Raw genomic sequence first — 5,044 nt, 5'->3', positions numbered from 1 at the left:
TTTTTTTGGGGAGTTTTTCCTTATCCGCTGCGAGGGTCATAAGGACAGAGGGATGTCGTATGCTGTAAAGCCCTGTGAGGCAAATTGTGATTTGTGATATTGGGCTTTATAAATAAAATTGATTGATTGATTGATTGAGTTCCAGGGTTAGTAGTCTACAGCTGATAAGAAAATTCTCGTATCCACATCAGTATTGGCAAGTCAAAAATGGTTTCAGAAAATCCCAAGATTTTTTTTTTTTCTGACTCATGCAAGTTTGTGGGGGTTGGAGAGAAAGAAAAAGGGAGAATCGCTTCGCCCAAGTCTTAAAATGGTCGGGAGAACCCTGCTGTTTATTCTGGTCACATGTTGGCTGAAATATTGGTGACACTCTTATGGAAAGAAACGTTCATATGAACACAACGGGCAATACGAAGTTCAGCAAAATGATCAAAGTCATGTCTATATATCGTACAATGAGTCCATAACATAGCTATTGTTACAGGTATGCTGGAGTCGCCATTGACGGCAGCAACTGCACCATTTATGACAGAGTTTGGAGGGTTTTCTCAGCAGGTAGAGAAACATCTGAAAGAAGGCGTTTAAAGCCTCTAATGGACAATAAACAGCAGAGATGGACACAAATTTCCCTCAGTAAGATTCGGAGCACAGGACCAGGCATCTAGTTTCTTCCACCTCTTGTGTGGCATCTCGTACTCATTCTCTGTAGTTGGTTTTGCTCGGAGCCAGATGTATAATTGTCACCCTGCTCGTCTTTGTTCTCTTTATTCCCTTCACCACTTATTCTCGTGTGTGTTCGGGCCTTGTTTGGATTACAGAAGATTTAGGTTAGCCCTTGTTACTCGATTGTATGGGAAACAGCTGAAATTTCAAAATGCTGTTGTTTAAATCTCAAAGCTCCTAAGTAAGAGAGCACACACACACACACACACACACACACACACACATGCACAGACCAAAAAAGCGATAAATTGGTCTGGAGGGAATTTCGGGCTCACTGCACTGGCCGGGGATCCGTGAGGCTCCAGTAATTTCACTGTGTCTCTTGTTTCATTCAGAAGCAACTGCTTTGTGTGTGTGTGTGTGTGTGTGTGTGTATGTGTGTGTGTGTGTGTGTGTTAGAGAGTGTATGTGTGTGTGTGTGTGTGTGTGTGTGTGTGAGAGTGTGTGCATACGCGAGTTTCATACGCATTCTTATGTCACGGCTCATGATGCTGTGATGTGACGCTAATCTAGCTGAGCACCACCAGGGGAGACAGCTACTTTATACTGGCTCCCAACCACAGCGGACCATTTGGCGAACGCTGCAGGTTTCCATCTTCAGTTATTGTTCCTCTCTTGCTGCTTGTCTGCTCCTCCAACTATCTTTAATTTATCTTATTTTCAATATTGCTTTCCTCTACCAAAACTGTCACAACTCAAACTAGAGTCAGACGGGGGTCACAAATTTGATGACTTTAGACTTGACTTGCAATGAACCACCAGTGACTCGGGACTTCACTCAGACTTGAGTCTTTTGACTTGAAAATACGTGATACCTTTCATTAAGCCCAGTGATTAAAAAGTTATTTTAAAACGTGTGCCATAAATCACTTACTTTCCCTTCATTCCCTAAATCCAGGGTTTGAACCATGTGGGAGCCAGTGGGAGCTGAGCTCCCATAAAGAGGACATTAGCTCCCATGAAAGCTGTAAAACCATACATCTGTGTGGGTCTCTAACAAAACATTAACAACCACTATTTTATCACAAATTATGTATTTTTCAGTGTAATGAGTATTATTTACGTTAGTGAGATAAATAACTAGTCCAAAATAAGCAAATATTTTCCAAAAGAACGACCATATTCTCCAGTGAATGACAGGCCTTTGGCTGCAATTACGGCGCCAAGACACCATGGGGCGCTGTAGAATAGGTTACTGTTCTGCTATGAGTTGACTTTGACAGCGTGGGAACACTGACGTTACATAAAAAAACGCATGACTTATCGTCAAGCGAGTAAAGGCCCGAACATAATCGGGCGGAACGTACGCGGAACGGACTCCGCGGAGGTCCGCACGGACTCAAAGCGGATGTTTGGTCTGTTTTGTCCCTGTGAAGGTAAGATGATGGCTTTTACTTTTTACTACCCTATTTTTTTTTACGTGACCCCCACGAAGCTCAGTTTATAGTTCGAACCCTGCCTAAATCTATCATTAACACTTGTCATTCCCAGCAAGTCGACACTTAACTCTCCAGATGATTGACTTTGTTTGAACCGAACCAACAGCATCCCTTCAGGTTGCAGGAGAGAACCATGTAGAACTAATGTTATGGTGATGAGTTGGTAAAAATGAAACCAAAGATAATTTTGTTTGCACACAAAACACAACAACTTCAACCTTCGTTCGACATTCGGAGTTGCACAAAGAACGGTAAGCCAAGGCTAAAATTAATGTAGTTATTAAGCTAATGCTAGGCTAACGTTAACTTAACAGCTAAGTAACTGTGTAAGGGCACGTACACATGACGTGTCTTTAACCGCCTGGAAAATGCGAGGTCGGGTGTGGGGCGCTACTTACGTGCCTTTTTTTGCAACAGTTGATTCCCTCTGCGACCTCTGCCCGCTTAGCGTGGCTAACACAGCACAACCACAGACTGTAAAATTAATGAATGTAGCCACCGTGACGTCACTCATTGGTTTGTAGACTCTGTTTTTGAGCCTCGAGTTTGACATTTCAGCTGTTGCCATCTTGGTTCTTTGGAGCCAGAAGTAACCATATTTGGATGAAACGGTGTGTGTATACAAACAGGAAAGCTGGAAGGACGAGTGTGATGTATCGATGATGTGTTATGCTCATGACCCACAGCGGGAGATTGAAAGAGTAGCAGTTAGCAGTTAGCGGCTAACTCAAAGGAGAAGAGCAGCGACCAAAACGTCCTCAAATTGGGAAGACAAAGAGTTCCGGGAGCTTTTTACCCTCCGAGCATAAATGATTGTTATTGCCATGTTATGTCAGAGACATTGTTTAGGAAGCGCTGCTGATGCATATACGTCAAACTAGAGGCTGACGCTGTTGAGTTACATTGTACGCCTGTCACACCTCTTTTGATACCATGATGCTGGAATGCAGTCTATAATCACACACGGAGCAGTATGATGCCGCTATCATTTGGTTCTGTGTATAAATGCAAAGGGGCGGGACTGTGTAGCAGCCCTGTAGCCCCTCTGGAGTGCACCACTGCTATAACAACCACCACAGATCATGACATGTTGGATCACTGTGACCTCCCTGCACCCAGCTGTCCCCCTTCAAATAAAAGGGGAGGATCTGCTGATATAAACCTGACTCAAACCCTGTTATCTTCAGAGAATGTGCCGTCTCAGCCTCATGATACCTCTATTATTGCTTTAAGATGTTAATTTGATCACACAGACTCATAAAAGATTAAAATCTCTATTAACCTATTTGGTTTTAATCACAGATTATATGGTTAATAAACCCTGTTTATGGTGCCATGCTTAGAGTTTGGATCTATAAAATCAAGGTGTCTGAAACTTACCGACACAAAAACAATTTCCTTAGTCTATTTTTGCTGTTTACTGGCGATTATACAGGCAGCGTAAACAGCCTCTTAGGTACCTCAATAAAACCAGGCCTGTGTTTACTCGGCTCATACTATACTGTCAAAGAGGGCAACGTTTGGAAGCAGGAGCTACCGCAACATCCTATTATGTCTTCACTGCCTGACTCTGTTCTGATTTGGTGTTTCTTTTGTAACGTATCTGCTCCCTCTCTTGCACAATTATGTCATTTCTTTTTAAGTTCTAGAAACACGATCGGTGATATAACATCCAGTCTTTGATCTGCCAAACTTCATGTCTTTGTCTGTGCTGGACAAATGATTCAACCTCACAGAATCTCTTGGAAATATTTTTGTTTAAACAATCTCATTCCAGCTGCACTAAAAATATCATCGACTCCGAGCGTTGTCTTGCGGTCTGCATCAGTTCGGTTCGGACATCAACTGCAAAGTTTCCAATCAGATTGACAGCATTCTGCAGGGCGAGTGTTCAGATCTTAGCATGAGGTTGAAATTCAATGATTTGACTACAGTTTTCTTATTTAGCCTCAAATTCATCCACAATTTCCGTCAAGACAGCCTTGGCTTCATTTTTCTTTCTGTGCTGAGGTAAAAATAGTCCTCGACACAGCCAGAGAGTTCACAGTCAGGAAAACTGCACTGTTTAGAGAGCTTAATGAGACCTGAAGCTCATTCACAAACTGATGCTCAGAGAGGAGAAACAGTCGGACACCGATGTGTTTCTTTATCTTGTGCAGACACATAGTCCTGCTGTAATGTGTGTGAGACAATCACTTACTTTTGCGAGGTGTTCAACTCCAAGAACTGTGAAAACGGGCACCGAGGCTCTGATGCTTTTTTCAAGGTTTGTTCTAAAATTTTACAACTGAACTCTAATGCCAAAAACTAAATCCTACCAAAGAAAGCTGTGCTCTTTGCTTTGAGTCCATTTTGGCTGTGAGTGTTGTCTTGCTTCTAAAAACATAAAGTATGAACCTGGAAACTTTCATTGTACATTAAACACATCTTCAGAGATGACTGACCTGATGGCATGTGGGGACAAAGTCCCGTCTGACCACAGAGGCCCAATGAACATTTTTTTAATCATTAATTTTTAAAACTACTGAGAGTGTAGCTCAAAGATGTCAGAGAAACACTGTGAAAGCTGGGTGGAAAATAGGTGGAAAAACGTGGAGATATTGATATCGGTTATCAGTCAAATAAGTTGTTAGATTTCGGCATATTGGATATCAGCAAAAAATCCAATACTGTGCATCCCTAAAAGAGCTTACATTATATTTCACATTATGGTGTAATATTCAAAAGTGGCGTTATATTTCTTGATAACAGCTGCAGTCACCCACTCATCGTAATGATAATAATAAACTGCTGTTAAAGGGATAGTGCACCCAAAACTGAAAATTCAGCCATTATCTACTCACCCATATGCCGAGGGAGGCTCAGGTGAAGTTTTAGAGTCC

At 42.0% G+C, this 5,044-nt stretch overlaps 1 protein-coding gene across 3 annotated transcripts in view; it reads right to left on the bottom strand.

Annotated features, from left to right (window-relative positions):
* The window catches only part of kcnj16a (potassium inwardly rectifying channel subfamily J member 16a), a 32,857-nt gene extending 28,330 nt beyond the window's left edge, over nt 1-4,527 (bottom strand). For all 3 annotated transcript variants that reach the window (XM_050059463.1, XM_050059462.1, XM_050059465.1), the window contains exon 1: nt 4,363-4,527. The gene's annotated coding sequence lies outside the window, so the exon portion shown is untranslated. The remainder of the gene's footprint in view (nt 1-4,362) is intronic.
* Nucleotides 4,528-5,044: the final 517 nt, after the last annotated feature.

This window comes from Epinephelus moara, chromosome 13, assembly GCF_006386435.1.
Source record: "Epinephelus moara isolate mb chromosome 13, YSFRI_EMoa_1.0, whole genome shotgun sequence".
Taxonomy (NCBI): Eukaryota; Metazoa; Chordata; class Actinopteri; order Perciformes; family Serranidae; genus Epinephelus; species Epinephelus moara.
Note: the sequence above shows the minus strand (reverse complement) of the source record. Positions and strands in the feature narration are given on the sequence as shown.